Source organism: Hemitrygon akajei, chromosome 3 (assembly GCF_048418815.1).
Source record: "Hemitrygon akajei chromosome 3, sHemAka1.3, whole genome shotgun sequence".
Lineage (NCBI taxonomy): Eukaryota > Metazoa > Chordata > Chondrichthyes > Myliobatiformes > Dasyatidae > Hemitrygon > Hemitrygon akajei.
Window position 1 is genome coordinate 27,751,996 of NC_133126.1, and position 19,676 is coordinate 27,771,671.

A 19,676-nucleotide genomic window follows, 5' to 3' on the forward strand; every position below is an offset into this window, starting at 1 on the left:
TTTATGGGGCTTCGCTGCTTGTCAAGTGCCCTGCATTAAAGCAAGATTAAAGATTAACTTTATTTGTCTTACCAATAACAAGAGAGAATCTGTAGATGCTGGAAACCCAAAGCAACACCCATAAAATGCTGGAGGAACTCAGCAGGCCGGGCAGTAAACAGTTGGCGTTTCGGGCCGAGACACTTCTTATATACATCAAAACAGACATGGAAGCTCGTCAATTGCATTGAGCAACACAGTCTGAGAGCGAAGCTGGGGGGGCAGCCCACAAGTGTGGTCACGTATTCCAGTGTCAGCATAACATGGCCGTAACTCACTTCCCCTAACCCATACAGAGCGTCTTTGCAATCTCCACGCTGTCACGGGGAGAATGTACAAGCTCCTTACAGACACCAGCAGAAACTGAACCCCGTCAGTGATTGCTGGCACTGGAACCGCCGCTTCTCTTCTCAAGTTTCCTTCTTGTAGAGCACTTGTTAAACTTGTGAAACGCAGTGATCAATATACTCTTTTGTTTTCTTCCCACACTTAACGAGAACACTGTGGGGATTTTACAACTGATGTTATTTGTTGCTTTGGCAAGACCATACTCTCTGATGTTCTCCAGGGGCCTTGAGAAGCTGGACTTGCCGCTCACATCCAAAGGCACAGAGAGCCAACAGTCCGTGGAGTCAGAGTCGTGGGGAGGAGAGCCGGTGGGGGGGTGTTGGCGGCCATCTCCCACTTTGGTCACAGAGCCCTTCACAATTAAAGCAATTTTGGAAGTCAACCCTTTTATAACTTGGAGATTACCAGAGCCAATTTGTTCACAGCAGACCCCAGCAGAGAAAGTCATGGTCATGTCTGATGAGTCAGTCTTGGATGAGCTTCCAAGAGTTTTCCTGCTGTTGTTAGAGTCACGGAGCTACACAGTATGGGACTGCGGGCAGCACGGTGGCATCAGGGTTTGTGTTACGCTAACGCAGTGCCAGTGGCCTAGGTTCAATTCCTCTGCACCGCCAGGGGCTCCAGCCTCCCCAGCACCGAGGACACCTTCAAAGGGCGATGTCTCAGAAAGGCAGCATCCATCATTAAGGGCCCTCATTATCCAGTACTTGCCCTCTTCTTATTATTACCGTTAGAGGAGAGGTACAGGAGCCTGATGGTGCACATTCAGCATTTTAGGAACAGCTCCTTACCCTCTGCCTTTGGATTTCAAAACATGAACCCATGAACACTACCTCACTATCTCTGCTCTTCTTTTTGCACTAGTTATTTATTTTATTTTATATATTTCTTGTAGTAATTTATGGTATATTTTATATGTTGCACTATACTGCTCCTGCAAAAATTACTAATTTTACAGCAGAGAGTCTGAGTTTTACATCCTCCCCATGACTGTGTGGGTTTCTATAAGATCATAAGACATAGGAGCAGAATTAGGCCATTCAGCCCATCAAGTCTGTTCTGCCATTTCATCGTGACTGATCTATTTCCCTCACAACCCTATTCTCCTGCCTTCTCCCCGTAACCTTTCACGCCTTGACTAATCAAAACGTATCAGCCTCTGCTTTCAATACACCCAGTGATTTGGCCTTGACAGCCACCTGTGGTAACAAATTGCACAGATACACCAGCCCCTGGTGAATGAAATTTCTCCTCAGCTCAGTTCTAAGGTGATGTCCTTCTTTTCAGAGGCTGTGCCCTCTGGTCCTAGACTACCCCACCGTGGGAGACAAGCTCTCCGCATCCACTTTATCTAGACCTTTCAACATTTGGTAGGTTTTAATGAGAACCCCTCTCACTTTTCTAAATTCCAGCGAGTAAAGGCCCAGAGCCAACAATTGCTCCTCGGCCGACAAGCCTTTCATTCCTGAAATCAATCTCGTGAACCTCCTCTGAACCCCCTCTCCACTGTCAGCACATCCTTTCTTAAATAAGGAGCTCAAAACTGCTCACAATACTCCAAGTGAGGCCTCACTAGTGCCTTATAAAGCCCCAGCATTACATCCTTGTTTTTCTATTCTAGTCCTCTCGAAATGAATGATAACATTGTATTTTCCTTCCACACTACCGATTCAACCTGCAAATTAACCTTTAGGGAATCCTGCATGAGGACTCCCAAGTCCCTTTGCACCTTGGATTTTTGAATCTTCTCCCTATTTAGAAAATGCTCTATGCTTTTATTCCTTCTACCAAAGTGCATGACCTTAGACTTCCTGATTCTGTCTTCCATCTGCCACTTCATTTCCCATTCTCCCAATCTGTCCAAGTCCTTCTGCAGCCTCCCTGCTTCCTCAACACTACCTGCCCCTCCACCTATCGTGGCCTCATCTGCAAACTTAGCCACAAAGCTTTCAATTCCGTCATCCAAATCATTAACACGCAATGAAAAAAAAAGAACGTAAGAAGACATATAATGTTTCCTCCCATATTCCAAAATATACACGTTAGTGAGTTAACTGGTCACATGGGTGTTAATGGACAGTACGAGTTCATTGGGCAGAAGGGCTCGTTACCTCTAAACAAGATAACATGAATGAAACAAGCCCTTTCCCCCAATGTATCCTTGCTGAGATGTCTGTCCACACTCTGGGAGGGGAGCAGCACACAAAGCACTGGAGAACTCACCGGGTTGGCAGCATCTGTGGAGAGAAACGGAAGGTTGATGTTTCGATCGGGAACCTTCATCACGACTGGAAAGGAAGGGGACAGAAACCGGAGAATATGGAGGTCCTGCATTTTGTGGTGGACTGAGCAAAGGTGCCCAACGAAGCAGTCCCCCAATCCACGTTGAGTCTGCCTGATGTAGAAGAGTCTGCACCAGGAGTAATGGATATAGTAGATGATCTCGACAGACTCATAGGTGAAGTGTTGCCTCACTGAGAAGGACTGTTGGGGCCCTGAATGGTAGTGAGGGAGGAGGTGTAGGGGCAGGCGTTCACTTGTCCCACTTGCAGGGTTAATTGCCAGGAGGGAGATGAGTGGACAAGGGACAGTGTGATTGCTGTGGAAAGCTGTAAGTATGGGGTGGGGTGGGGGGGGGGGGAGACGTGTTCAGTGGTAGGATCCCACTGAAGATGGCAGAAGTTTGGGAGAATAACATTCTAGATGCAGAGGCTTGTGGGGTGCTAGGTAAGGACAAGGGGAACTCTATCCCAGCTATGGTGGCAGGAAGATGGAATGACAGCAGATGTCCCAGGATGATACTAAAGGATCTTCCGGTGGCTAACCATTTCAATTCCACTTTCCATTTCCATTCTGACATGTCGGTTCATGGCCTCCTCTACTGCCGCGAAGCGAAAGCAGGTAATTTGGAGCATCACTTCATAATCCGGGTAGCTTCTAACCTGATGCAGTAAACATCAGTTTCTTCAGCGTTCAGTAATTTCCCCTAACCCTCCTTCTCTCCTTTTCCATTCCCCATTCTGGTTCACCTTTCACCCCTTCTCTTCTCCTTACCTGCCAAACACTTCCCTCTGGCGTCCCTCTTCCTTCCCGTTCTCCCGTGGTCCACCGTTCTCTCCTATCAATTCCTTCTTCTTCAGCCCTTTACCTCTTCCACTTTTCACCTCCCAGTTTCTCACTTCGCCCCCTCCCCTAATCACCCACATTCCCCCTCACCTGACTTCACCCGTCACGTGTCAGCTCGTACTCTTCCCCTTCCTTCAACCTTCTTATTCAGGATTCTTCCCCTTCCTCTTGAAGAATTTTGGGCCAAAATGTCGACTGTTTATTGCTCTCCATAGATGCCGCCTGACCCAGAGTTCCTGCAGCATCTTATTTATTTATTGAGAGCTCTGGCCCTCTGAACCACACCACCCTGAAATCCCCCAAATTAATCCTAGCCTAATCACAGGACCTTAGACCACAAACACCTACGTCAGGATGCTGTTCATCGACTATAGTTCAGTATTTAACACCATCGTTCCCACAATCCTGATTGAGAAGTTGCAGAACCTGGGCCTCTGTACCTCCCTCTGTAACTGGATCCTCGACTTCCTAACCAGAAGACCACAGTCTATGCGGATTGGTGATAACATATCCTCCTTGTTAACGATCAATACTGGTGTGTGCTTAGCCCACTGCTCTACTCTCTGTATACACATGACTGTGTGGCTAGGCATAGCTCAAACACCATCTATAAACTTGCTGATGATACAACCATTGTTGGTAGAATCTCAGGTGGTGACGAGAGGGCGTATGGGAGTGAGATATGCCAACTAGTGGAGTGGTGCCGCAGCAACAACCTGGCACTCAATGTCAGTAAGATGAAAGAGCTGATTGTGGACTTCAGGAAGGGTAAGATGAAGGAACACATACCATTCATCATAGAGGGATTGGAAGTGAAGGGAGTGAGCAGCTTCAAGTTTCTGGGTGTCAAGATCACTGAGGACCTAACCTGGCCCCAACATATCGATGCAGTTATAAAGAAGGCAGGACAGTGACTATACTTCATTAGGAGTTTGAAGAGATTTGATATGCCAACAAATACGCTCAAAGACTTCTATAGATGTACCATGGAGAGCATTCTGACAGGCTGCATCACTGTCTGGTATGGAGGGGCTACTGCACAGGACCGAAAGAAGCTGCAGAAGGTTGTAAATCTAGTCAGCTCCATCTTGGGTACTAGACTACAAAGTACCCAGGACATCTTCAAGGAGCGGTGTCTCAGAAAAGCAGTGTCCATTATTAAGGACCTCCAGCACCCGGGAAATGCCCTTTTCTGACTGTTACCATCAGGTAGGAGATACAGAAACCTGAAGGCACACACTCAGCGATTCAGGAACATAATTCTTCACTATTATGTACTGTATTGCATTGAAATGCTGTTGCTAAGTTTCATGATGCATGCCAGTGATAATAAATCTGATTCTGACAACTTACAATGACCAATTAACCTTTGGACTGTGGGAGGAAACTGGAGCACCCGGAGGAAACCCACACAGTTATAGGGAGAACATACAAACTCCTCACAGGCAGCAGTGGGAATTGAACCCTGGTCGCTGGTAATGTAAGCCACTATGCTACTGGTGTGTGTGTGTGTGTGTGTGTGTGTGTGTGTGTGTGTGTGTGTGTGTGTGTGTGTGTGTGTGTGTGTGTGTGTGTGTGTGTGTGTGTGTGTGTGTGTGTGTGTGTGTGTGTGTGTGTGTGTGTGTGTGTGTGTGTGTGTGTGTGTGTGTGTGTGTGTGTGTGTGTGTGTGTGTGTTGCTCAAGATTTCCAGCCTCTGCAGAGACTCTGGCATTTGTAACAGACAAGACTGTTATTCAATCATAGGGTCATGAGATGGCCCAGAAATCGCTTAAGGCATGTTGTGCTGAACATGACATTCCCTTAGAAACTCCACGATTGAATTACAGCCCTGTAACACATTCGGGGCTGTGTGTCATTCTATATTTATTCAATGATCCTAAAGGCAGTAAATCGAGAATTATACATTTCCAGAGTACCAAAACCATCTGGCAGTAGGAATCCCGCTGATAAAAATCAACTCAGGCCAACCAGAGAAAGAAGCAGCGATCGCTTGAGTGGGCAGCTGGAGTTGTGGAGACAGGAACTCTGTGCTCAGCCACAGTCTGACACACCTTCTGGACTTGAGGACCTGAGTTATAGGGACAGGGGCTGAGGAGAATGAGGGGAGATTTGAGAGAGGTATGCTAAATTATGTGGGGTATAGATAGAGTTAATGCAAGCAGGTTTTCTGCCGTCAGGTTGGATTAGACAGTATATTAATGTCATATTGAGGGCTTTAACAGATCCTAATGTAACAGGTTTATTTCATTGTGGTTGGCATCGGTCTGTCTCGAAGGACAATGGGTGATGATCGTCATCATCAGGAACCTGGGTGGAAGGTATGGAGATCCCGAATTGTCAAGATCCCCCTCTCAGCCTCACCAGCAATATGCTTGGCACCAGCTTGGCTACAGGAGCTGCCGGAAGGATGTTCAATGACGTCCAGCCGCATTAGGGGCTTCACTCCAGATTTGCTGTCTGGGTTTACTCCCGTAGACTTCATCTCTCCCGAGGCTGCTCAAGGCAGTGAGGCTATTTACCCGTAGCTGGAGATCTGGTCTATGAGCACCAGGGCATGTCCACGTGCCAGTGAGCCTGCGTGTTATGTGTGCAGGGGCCAGACCTCCTCCCAGTCCTCTATAGTTCACCTGAGTCCGAAAGGAGTTCATTTTCCGTGTGTCACCAGCGAGGAGGCGGTACATGAGGCTTCCTGTCGGAGAGGCGGTGTACTGGCAGGGAGAGACTTACGCATTCAGCTCTCCTTTTCGCGAGACAGCAGTGGAAGCTGAAAGTGGGAGCGACAAGCACCACCACTACACTACCAACACCAGATGTGTCACAAGAGCCATGCTGACACCATTTACTTCATTAAAGAAGATCTTCTTCCACTGAGGTTGGGTGAAACTGAAACCGTACGGTGTGCTCTGACCGTTCCTCTTGCCTCCCACAGTCCAAAGACGTACCAGTTAGTGTGGTCATTGGGCTGGAAGGGCCTGTTCTGCACACTATCCCCAAGTAAACAAACAGACAAATAAATATAAATAGAGGTCATAGGTTAAGGGAGTAAGGTGAAACATTGAAGCAGAATCTGAGGGGTAACGACTCAGAGGGAAGTGTTGATGCAGGTTTGACTGTGACATTTAACAGAACTTTGGGTAAGCACATGGATGGAAGGGGTGTGGAGGCCTATGGTTTAAGATTGGATCGATGGGATTAGGCAGGGTAACAGTTTGGCATAGACCAGATGGGATGGAGGGCTTGTTTCTGCACTGTAGTGCTCTATGACTCTAAGTATACACTGGGTTGGTGGGGGGCATGGCTCCAGGGGTGCAGAAATTATCCAGGAAAATAACACTCGCTCCTGGGCCGTCCAACGCAGAAGCTGCTGGTTAGTCAAAGGTTTCTGAAGTAGTTTCATAGCACAGCTTTGCTCGTCCACCAAAACCTCCTCAAAGGTGCATGCCCCACAGAGTCAATGAGTTGCACAGTACAGAAACCCACCGTGCCCACACTGACCCTTCGGTCCATCTTCACTCATCGTACTTGCCCACATTTGGACCATATGCTCTCTGCCTTGTCTATTTAAGTGCCTGTTAAACAGAGAGATTGTATCCGTTCCACCACCTTACCTGGCAGCAGGCTCCCACACATCAACCACTTCTCTGTGCAAATACTTTCAGATTCAGATTTATTTATCATGTGTGTATACCAGAAAGGACTGTGAAATGTCTGTTGCATTAACAACCAACACAGCCAAGGATGTGCTGGGGGCAGTGCCAACATAGCATGCCCAAGACGTTCAGCAGAACAACACAAAACAGCAACAACAACAGATCAAAACAAGATCACAACAGCAAAACAAGCCCCTTTACCACTCAGCCCCACACACACACACACACACACACACACACACACACACACACACACACACACACACACACACACACACACACACACACACACACACACACACACACACACACTCAGACAAGCTTCCTAACCCAGAGCCTATCCTTTCACCTCAAGCTAAGTCATTGGGTATATTTAAAGTGGAGGTGTTTGATTAGTAAGGATGTCAACGGTTGTAGGGAGAAGGCAGGAGAATGGGGTTAAGAGTGTTAATAAATCAGCCATGATGGAATGGCAGAGCAGACTCAATGGGCTGAATGGCCTAATTCTGCTCTTCTGTCTTATGGTCTCCTTTAAAACTCCTTCTTCTCAACTTAAACTTATACCTGTTTTTGGCCGCCCTACCATTCTGATGATCTACCCTGCCACCCAGTGGCCACTTTATTAGATACACCTGCACACCTGCTCAGTAATGCAAATATCTAATCGGCCAATCATGTGGCAGCAACTCAACGCATAAAAGCATGCAGACGCGGTCAAGAGGCTCAGTTGTTGCTCAGACCAAACATCAGAATGGGGAAGAAATGTGATCTATGTGACTTTGTTTGTACAATAATTGTTGGTGCCAGATGGGGTGGTTTGAGTATCTCAGAGACTGCTGATCTCCTGGGATTTTCATGGAGAATAGTCTCTGGAGTTTACAGAGAATGATGCAAAAAATGAAAGAACATCGAGTGAGCAACAGTTCTGTGGGCAAAATCGCCTTGATAATGAGAGAGGTCAGAGGAGAATGGCCAGACCAACTCAAGCCCACAGGAAGGTGACAGTAACTCAAATGACCGTGTGTTACAACAGTGGTGGGCAGAAGAGCATCTCTGAATGCAAAACACATTAAACTGTGAAGTGGACGAGCTACAGCAGCAGAAAGCCATGAACACATACCCAGTGCCCACTTGATTGGGGCCCTCCAACCTAGGCAAAATTCAGATGAATCTCCTCTGCACTCTTCCCAGCACAACCCCATTGCTCCCACAGTGCGGCAAAAGAACTTCATGCAGTTTTGCAACTGGAGTCTAATCTGTGCTGTAACATTACATCTCAGCTCTAATACTCCGTACAGGGGGACTGGAGTGTCACCACACAGCCTGATAGCCTCTATGGCATCTGAGCCTACAGTCACTACTGCAGACTTAAGATCAGTCTTCTGTAGAGTAAACCTTCAGGAAGTAACTGGCCTGGATGATGTCCCTGGCTGTGACCTTCAATCCTGTCCTGATCAGCTGGTGGGATTACTTGCAGACATTCTTAATGTCTCCCTGCTTCATGCTAATCTTCCCTCCTACCTTAGGCCACTATCTTCCCAGTACCCAAGAAAAACAAGATAGTGTGCCTTAATACGACAGTCCAGTGGCTCCCACATCTACTATTATCAAGGGCTTCAAGGAACTCCAGACTTCCAAAGAACCTCTATTCTCTCTAATTTTCCTACCACCAAAACAAGTCTATAGCAGGCACCATCTCCCTGGCCCCACACTCATCTTTGGAGCATCTGGACAGTAAAGAGATCTATTCATTGACTCCATCTTCTACACTATAATTCCAAACAAACTCCACTCTAATCTCCATGATCGATTATCAGATTCTTGAATTGACTTGACAAACACTAAAAACGAATTCTCGACCCTATCATGGCCCTTATACTTTACCCGCACTGCCCGTTCTCTGTAATCGTGACATGATATTCCACGTTCTGGTTTCTCTTTACGACCTCAATGTACTAGTATGGAACGATCGGCCTGGATGGCACTAATCAAAAGCTTTTCACTGACATTAATAAGATTGAAAGAGTGTAGAAAGGATGTTGCTTGGATTTTGAAGACCTGTAAGTTGAATAGTTAGGACTTTGTTCTCTGGAGTACATGAGGTTGAGGAGAAATTTGAAAGAGGTGTAGAATTATGAGGGATATAGACAGGCTTTCTCCACTGAGGGTGGGTGAGACTAGAACTAGAGATCATGGGTTAAACATGAAAGGAGAAATATTTAAGGGGAACATGAGGGGAATTTTATCACTTGGAAGATGGCGCAAGTGTGAAATGAGCTGCAATTGGAAATGGTGGATGTGGCTTTGATAGCAAGATTGAGGGAAAGTTTGAATAAGTACATGGATAGTGGGTTATATCCCAGGTAGATAGGAAGAGGCAGATGATCAGGCCACCATGGACAAGATGGCTCGAAGAGCCAGCTTCTGTGCTGTAGTGATCTATGACTCTATAATCTATCTTATGATCTACCTCAGTACACGTGACAACCAATATCAAGTGTTCAAGAATGCTCCCTACTCTGCATTTCCCCACAGTTCATCAGAAGAAAAGTTGCAGAAGGAACATTGGAAGGTTTTCACAGAAAGGCAGGGCACAGTCAAAATCCTCATGTGCCCAAGGAATAGCCCTCTTCATGTTTCACTTTCGACTGGAAGAATGATATTCAGTGCTGAGACATACAGGAGTGAACGCACAGACACCCCAGTGTATTGTTGTCTGCTCAGGAAATTTTATTGTAGTGAATTTTGGAAACATCAACAGGTGCTGACATTTCTGGGGTTTAGTTTGTACATCTGAATATGCGTTCATGTCTGATAACTTTCAGTGTGTGTCAAGTCCACAGGTTTGTTACAGCAATGTTGGAATGGGTTTGGAAAGGCATTGATGCAAAATTAAAGATTTATCAGTGATTGTTACAGAGGAAGAGGCAATAGATCCTTGCAATTGGAGTTGGAATTGGAAGAGGTTTATCAACCAGAACTTTTCTCTTTGGAGTGAAGGAGGATGAGAGGTGATGTGATAGAGGTGTACAAGATGATAAGAGGCACAGATAGTGTGGACAGCCAGTGAATTTTTCCATTGCAGAAATGGGTAGTACAAGGGAACATAATTTTAAGGTGGTTGGAGGGAGGGGTGAGGGGATGTCAGAAGTAGGTTTTTTTACACAGAGAATGGTGTGTGTGGAACACCCTGTCAGTGTGGTGGTAGGGCAGATACATTAGGGGCATTAAGAGACTCTTAGACAGGCACATGGATGATTGAAAAATTGAGGGCTAAGTGGGAGGGAAGGGTTAGATGGAACTAGACAGAATAATGGTTTGGGATGGATGGACTAGATGGGCTGAAGGGCTGTTTCTGTGCTGTTGTGCTTATGCCTCTAAATCAATGTTATAGTGAGAGATGTCAGAATACTACAGCAAGTAGTTTAGTATTTCAATATTACTGTGCTAGTCATTGTATAACAAAATGTTACAGAGAATTAGTGCATCAATATTACACTGAAAGATTTAATATGTCAATATTACAGTGAGTAATTTAATATATGTGCAGTGCGAGATTTAATATGTCAAGTTTACTGTCAGAGGTGAAGTAATCAATGTTGCAGTGAGAAATTTACTGTGTCCTGATATTAGAGTGAATATTAATACACTAATATTATAGTTATTATAGTGGTTTAGTGTATCAATGTTGCAGTAAGAGCTTTAAAATATTAGAATTCTACAGTGAGTGATTTAATATAGCAGAGTTACAGTGTGAGATACTGTATGTTATAACATCACAGTGACACTGTTACAGGTTAATATGTCATAATGCTACAGTGAGAGATTCCTTACATTAGGAAGAAAGAAAGATTAGCTTTATTTGTCACACGTACATCGAACATCAAAACATACAGTGAACTGCATCATTTGCGTCAATGACCAGCAGAGTGTGAGGATGTGCTGGGGGCAGCCCGCAAGTGTGGCCATGATTCTGGCGCCAACATAGCACGCCCACAACTTTCTAACCCCTACTTCTTTGGAGTGTGGGAGGAAACGTGAGCAGCCAGAGGAAACCCACATGGTCACGGGGACAACGCACAAATCCCTTGCAGACGGTGGCGCCAACTGAACCCAGATCGCTGATTGCTGGCACTGTAAACTGTTGCAGTAAGCACTATGTTACTGTGATTACGAATATTAAAATCAAACAGTCAGATAAATAATATAGCAAGGGTACAGTCAGAGATTTAGTGTATCACAATATAGCAGTCAGAGATTTAACTCTTTGATATTACAGTGAGCAATTTAATATATCAATGTTATAATGAGATTTAATGTCAGAATGTAATCTCCACAACTCTGAAATGATTCTAAGATCCACAGACTCACTGTCAGACTCCTCATAACCCACGTTCTCAGTATTATTTATTTGTTTTTTATTTGCACATTTTGTCTTCGTTGTCGTTTGTCAGTCTTTGTTTGTGTATGGTTCTTCTTAGAATCTGTTGTATTTCTTTATTTTTCCTGTAAATGCCTGCAAGAAAATGAATCTCAAAGTAGAATATGGTGACATATATGTTACTTTGATAATAAATTTCATTTAATCTTTGAATAAAAATCAAGTCTATTATTACTGACAGAAGACAAGAAATTTGTTGTTTTGTGGTAGCAAAGTCTCTTGAGGAAATAGAGGAGCTAATTTACTTTCTTGGTTTGAGCAAGGCAAATTATTGGTGATATTTACACCTTGGATCTTGAAGTGCTAATCCATCTACATTCCGGGGGTTTGTACTCCAGCCCACTTCCTGAAGTCAATGACCTGTTTTGCTGACGCCGAAAGAAAGGTTCTTGTCTTGACCTCAACAGCTAGGCTTTCTATCTCCTTCCTGTATTTCAACTCATCAATTTTTGATAACTGGTCCACCACTGTGGTGTCCCCTGCAAACTTGTAAATAGAGTTAGAGTTGAATCATGGGTGTGAAGAATAAAGCAGGAGTTGAGGACGTGGTCTTGTGAGACACCAGTTCTGAAGATCTTCACTGAAGACATGCTGTTGCCTATCCTTACTGATTGTAAAACTATTGCTCAAGAAGTTGCAGAGGGAGGTGCTGAGTCTAGGAGTTTGGAGATGACAGTGTGAGGCTTAATATATAAATAATATGGTGAGGAGTTTGATATATTTGTGTTATTGTGAGACTTTAGGAATATTGAAAAGTTACAGTGAGAAATTTCAATAATAGGTCTTACAGTGGGAGACTTAATATGTCAATAATACGATGAAAGATTTAAATTTAATTGTTACACTGAGAGATTTAGTATACCAGAACGTTACTGAAATATTTTTCATATATTAATGTTACAGTGAGAGACTCAGTATATCGAGGATCACCTTATTCACCGTATTAGGGATTTACATAATTAGAAACTTGCTGTGGTGTGTGGGCACAACATGTAACAAAAAACAACTTTCAACACTTCTAAAGAATAAAGAAGTGTATAGGAATAAAGTTAGAGGTTAAAGTTCAGACATGGAATAAAAATGTGCACAAACACCAGCATATATTTACAATGTAGACAGCATTATAAAAAGTGGTTTAAAGAGTTTACAGTGCAGTGAAGTGACAGGGGTAATAGTAAGAGGGGGTGAGAGGGGCTAACTTGAATGGTTGATCAGGTTAACTACCGGCGAAGAAACTTCTAAGATGGTGTGAAAGTTTTGTTTTAATAGCCCGACAACGCTTAAAGAAGGGAATTTCTGGAAAAGGCAGTTTGCAGGTAGGACAGTGTCCGAATTCAGTATCAGGATGTTACAGAAAGAGAGAGAAATTTAAAATATCACTGTTATATAGTGAGAGATTTAGTATATTGGAATCTGACAGTAACAGATGTAATACTTTAATATTACAATGAGAGATTTTGCATATATACTAAGAGTTTTAATATATCGGAATGCAGTGCTGAGAGATTTAATATATCAGAGTGTTACAGTGAGAGATTTAATATACTGGAATGTTACTGTGAAAGAATGAATATGTCCATGTAACAGTGACAGATTTAATGTCTCAGTGTGTTGCGGGTGAGAGATGTGGAACTTCAGAATATTCAGGCAGAGATTTAAAACATAAATATTACAGCGGGAGATTTAATTTCTCAGTGTTACAGTGAGAGATTTAATAGATCAGAGTACAAGGATTAATATATCCATGTTACTGTGAGAGTTCTGGTTTTACAATGTTCCAATATGCTGATATTACAGTGAAAGGTTTAATATTGTGATGTCCTTTTTATCGATTTTTATATTCAGAATGTTATAGTGAGAGATTTGACATATTGGAATCGTTCACTGGATCAATGTTATTATTAATGTTACAGTCACATTTCTAATAGAGCGTCGCCGCGGACCGTCCGAAGCCCGGCTGCAAAAGGAGGAGGGTTAGTCATGGGGCCAGCAACCCCATCCCATAAAAAACAGAGCTACAGAAATGCCACGAGAATCTCCAAAGACCTCATCCCCGGGCGAGGAAGGATCTTCATCTAGAAGACAGAAGATGGGCCTCATCTAGGGACAACTTGAGAGACTGTCCCAGGAAAGAGGAGTTTGGAGAGCTGCTGTTGGTGGCCCATGCCCCAGGAGGGCTTAACTCACTAACACACATTTAATTTAGTATCAGTATCACTGTGAGAGAGTTATTCTATCAGTATTATACAATACATAAAAATGTAATAGTGTGGAAATGAGAACGTTGGAATGCTACTGGGAAATATATCAGGATATTTCGATGAGAAATTTGTTTTATCTGTGTTATAGGGTGTTGGTGTATCAATTTAACAGTCAGAGATTTATTATATCAAAATCAAAGTCAAGTTTATTGTTATATGCAGATCGGCCAAATCAAATGTGATGACTGAAGAGCATACAGGAGGGAGACTGAAAATCTGATTGTATGGTGCCACAACAACAGAGTCTAACTCAACATCAGCAAAACAAAAAGCTGCCCACTGACTACAGGTTTCATAAAGCCAGTCTTCATCAGGGGATCAGAGATGGAGAAGGTCAGCAGCTGTAAATTCCTTACCGTTAAATCAGAGAGTCTCTCTTCTGCACATTGGTTGTTTGTTAATATTTGTATATGCATAATATTTTTAAATAAATTCTATTATGTTTCTTTATTTTCTTCTAAATGCCTGCAAGAAAATAAATCTCAAGGTAGTATTTGGGAACGTACATGCCGTGATAAGAAATTTTACTTTGAAGTTGGAGGTATGCACAGGTGCAACAAAAACCATACTTACTGCAGCATCAATGTAACGGGGAGAGATTCATCTATCAGTGTTACAGTGAGAGATTTAATAGAATACAGTGAATGATTTTTGACTAAATCAGTATGAGAGATTTAGTGTAGGGAAATGTTGCAGTGAGGAAGATGATATATTGATATGATGATGACAGATTGAATGTGTCAATGCCACTGTAACAGATTTAGTATATCAATCTTGCAGTGAGACTATGCTACACTGAGTGATTTAGCAATGGAGCAGTGACAGAGATTTTGCGTGTCAAAATACTACAGTGGGAGATTTAATGAATCAGAGTTTTAGAGTTAGGGAGTGATGCACCATCAATAACTCTCGGAGACGGGAGGCGAACGATAGGCTTTTATTGGCTGCAAGAGACCACGATTAGCAGCAAGAGACCACCACACAACATCCTGGAGACTGAGGGAGGAGCAGTGCCTCCAATCGCCTTTATCCAGGGGTCTGTGGGAGGAGCCACAGGAGCAGTCAGCAGAGGGGCGTGTCCAGACAGGTACATGCAGTTCACCACAGGGAGCTAATATATTACAGTGTTGCAGGGATAGATTTTGGATAGCAATGTTACAGTGATATTTGAACATTACAGTGGGAGATTTAGTGCATGGAAGAGTTTCATTCTATCTGAGAATGTTACAACAAAGATTTAGTATATTTGTTTTGCAGTGAGAATTTAATGTTTCAACATGACAGTGAGTGAGTGAATCTATCCATGTTATGGTGAGAAATGTTGTAGATCATACTGTCACAGTGAGAGGTTTAACATAGCTGTGCTACGGTGTGAGATATTGTATATGAGGATGTAGCAGTCCGAGATTTTTGTGCATTAGAACGTTGCAATGGCCGATCTGACATCGTCAATGACGGACCTCAATCAGTAATCTCTCTGATCAGCAATACAGTTGAACCTCAAGGCTGTGTGCATAGTCCCCTGCATTAATCTCTTTATACCCTCAAATTTACGGTTACATTCAGCTCCAATACCACCTACAAATTCACTGTTGTAGGTCGGATCACGGGTGGTGGAGAGTCTGCATACAGAATCTCTAGCTGAGTGATGCCACCAGAACAGCCTTTCACTCAATGTCACTTGAGGAGCTGGATGTTGACTTCTGTGAGGGGAAGTTGGGAGACCACGTGTCAGTTCTCACTGGTGGCTTAGAGGTGGTGAGGGTCAGAAGGTGACCTGAGCTGGGCCAGCACGGTGATCCAATCCCAAGGAAGGCACAGCAGACCCTCGTTCTTAGAAGCTTAAGGAGATTTGGCTAACAAACCTCCATAGGTGCACCATTGAAAGTACCCTTACAGATTGCATCACAGCCCGATACGGCAATTCCAATACAGAGGAACACAAGAGTCTGAGAATAGTGGACACAGTCCAATCCATCCCAGAGACAGTGCTTCCCACCGTTGACACCATCTACAGGATGTGCTGTCTCAAGAGGCCAACATCCATCATCAAAGTTCCCCCCTGCCCCAAATCCGGGCCATGCCATCTTCTCACAACTACCACTGGGCAGGAGGTACAAAAGCCTGAAGTCCCACATCACCAGATTCAAGAACACTTACTTTCCTACAACCATAAGGGTTGTTGAACAAACCCTCACAATCCTAACCTTAGCTCAGCAATGGCACTCTACAGACTACCTCTTGTTCTACCACAGACATCTCTGATAACTTTCTGTTTGCACTTGTCGTCATGGCTATCCCTCAAGGGCGAGGATGATGGCTTTCGCTCCGTCCACAGAGCGAAGACGCCTGTGTGTGTATTTGTTTAATGTATACTTGATGTTGCACTCCAAGAAGCACACGATACTTCACAAATTCCAATGGCATGGAAACCACGACGATTGGAGCTGATGGATTTATTGCAGCCTTCATCCGCCTTCACAGCTGTTGAGTTTGAAGTAGCTTTGTCCGCCTGTTCCACCGTTGTTCTCTGTCAGGGACCTCACCCTCGAACTTCCCGCCATGGGTGACCCTACCAGGAGCATAGCTCCAGACGGCATCGCCCTCGGGATCTCAGGACCACACAGGCTTCACCACCACGACAAGGTGGAGAAGATGCACTGACTACAGTCTTCTACTCTTCAGTGTCTTGTATAATTATAACTTCTGTTCTGTGTGTTATCTGAATCTACTTTGCCTGTGATGGTGCTGTGAGCCATTTTTTCATTGTCCTCGTTCACAGGAGAATGAACTTGACTTGACCTGAGACAGTGTATCAGTGGTACGTTGAGAGATTGACGATATCAGTACATTGCAGGGAGATATTTAATATAACAATGATACAGTGAGTGATTTAATATTTCAGAATATTACAGTGATGAGTTTGTATATCAGCATTGTAATGAGAAGTTCAATGTGTCAATGTTATAGTGAAAGATTTAATATTACGGTGAGATATTCAGTACATTTGAATAATACAGTGAAAGTTTTAATATGTTATTGTTGCTGTGATACTTCTAATATATCAATTCTACAAAAAGAGATTTTGTATTTCAGAATGGTGGTGAGAGATTTAATCTATCAATGTTATACTGGGAGCTACTACTTCAGAGTTACAGTGAGAGTTTTATAGTATTAGAAGTGCACCATGGGACGCTTCATGTATCAGACACTTTTACAGATTGAGATTTTTTGATCATATTCGGACAGTGAGATCTTCAGTATAGATTTTTAGTGATTTGAAATATCCCAGTGTTACAGTGAGCATTAAATATTTAACAGCATGTTGAACAAGCGAATTTAAAAATTCAAAATTTAGTATATCAGATCATCAGAATGTCATTTTTAATATTGCTTTAACATAGTGGTGCAAATTGGTAGACCAGAGGTAACTGGTTTATCACTGTCATGTGTATTGAGATACAGTGAAAAACTTTGCTCTGCACCCCATCCACGCAGATCATTGTGTCACATCAGTGCACTGAGGTAGCACTGTACAAGGGGAGGCAATAACAGGTTACAGAATAGGGTATTACAATCGCAGAGAAAGTGCAGTGCAGGCGAACAATAAGCTGCAGGGGCTAAGCGATAGATCGTGAGGTTAAAAATCAATCTTGTAATCTCACAACAGTGGGATAGAAGTTGTCTGGGGTAGGAATGGTCTTTGATTATGTTAGCTGCTCTACTGAAGTAGCAAGACCTGTATAAACACAAGATTCTGCAGATGCTGTAAATCCAGAGTAACACTTACAAAATCCTGGAAGAACTCAATAGGTCAGGCAGCATCTAGGGAAAGGAATAAATTATCGATGTTTTGGGCCAAGACCCTTCATCAGGACCCTTCATCTGGAAAAGAGTGTCGATAGTGTTACTTAATATAGAAATGTATCAATTGCAACGACTTTTCAAACATTTACCATGAGATTCAATACATCAGTGGATTACAATGATCTTAATCATGTCAGTAATTGTATTGGAGCGTTATAGGGAAAAGTTTGACATATCAGAAAATGGAGAGATTTTGTTACAATTTGCAACCCATCAAAGTGATAGCAAGAGATTTGTATAGAGACCTCTCTTGCATTGGTTATGAGAGTTTAATCAGATGAAAGAAAGCTACAATAGGATTCAATAAAGTTAGAGGTTTGATAGATCAGATTATTACGGAGGATGAGAGGTGACTTGATTGTGACACAGATAGAGTGGACAGTTGGAGAGTTTTCCCAGGGCGGAGACGACTAATACCAGGGGGCATAATTTTAAGGTGATTGGAGTCAAATATAAGAGGGATGTCAGAGGTAAACTCTTTACACGGAGAGTGGTGGGTGCGTGGAACATCCTGCCAGGGGCCTTGGTAGAGGCAGATACTTTAGTGCCATTTAAGAAAATCTCGGATTAGCACATGGATGATAGAAAAACGGAGGGCTGTGTAGGAGAGAAGGATTGGAGTGGTGTTCTATGATCTGTTTTCTATAATAATAGGGAACGTTATTTGTCAGGGATTGTTGGAGATTGAATTAGCACATCAGAACGTGTTACACTGGCCAAATATCAAGTGTTCTGCAGTAAGATTATATACTGTGCACCAATGTTACAGTGTATATATAAGGATTGGAGAGCCAAGATATCAAAGATTTCTTCCATAACTAGGGTGAATTAAACAAGCTGATTAAAGTCAGTTTTCTATATCAGAGAGCACGTCAGTGAGAGATTCAGTCTGCTGAAGTGTTACTCTGGAGTATTGCATACATCAGTAATTATTGCAATGAAAAATAATCTGTCAAGTTGTGTTACAGTGAGATGATAATCAGGTAGAGAGTTAGAATCAGAATCGGGTTTATTATCACTGACATAGATTGCAAAATTTGTTGTTTTGTGGCAGCGGTACAGCACAATACATAAAGTACACTATAAATTACAAAAATAACTTTATGTAAATACTTTAAAAATTAGCGCAAAAAGAGAGCAAAAAATAGTTCACGAGTTCATGGACCGTTCAGAAATGTGATGACAGAGGGGAAGAAGCTGTTCCTAAAGTGTTGACTGTGTGTCTTTAGACTCCTGTATCTTCTCCTTGATGGTAACAATGAGAAGAGAGCATTCCCTGGATGGTGAGGGTCCTTAGTGATGGATGCCACCTTTTTCAGGCATCACCTCTTAACTGGAATTACTTAATACAGAACAAGTTGTGGCTGGGTTAGTAAATCTGTTAAGGGTCTGTGAAGGAATTGTATGATTCACTGGGAGCAGAGCCCATGGAGTCTAGACTTTGATGAATAAGGCGAGATTCTTTTATAAATAATAATATATTTAGCTGATTTCAGTTTTACATATCCAAGAACATTTCAATGTGAGATAGGTTTTCTGATTACTGAGATTTTGGTCCCTAGTGAAAGCAAACATTAAGAAGAGGTACACCTGCCAGTGTCCGATTGAATGATTCAGATTTATTTATCACATATACTGTACACTGAAATGTACAGTGAAACGTGTTGTTTACCTTAACAACCAGCACAGCCTAAGGGTGTGCTGGAGGCAGCCCGTAAGTGTTGCCACATATTCCGGCTTCAACATCGCATGTCTACACATTCAGCAAGATAACATGAGGAGCAGCAACAACAACAACAACAACAACAGTAAAAACAACAACAGCAGCAACAACAACAACAGCAGCAAAGCAAGCCCTGATTCTCCATCCCACTCACTCACACACAGTCCTCTATCCCCAGGATAAACCTTCTCCAGCCTTTGACTTACCAGCGGACTCGCAG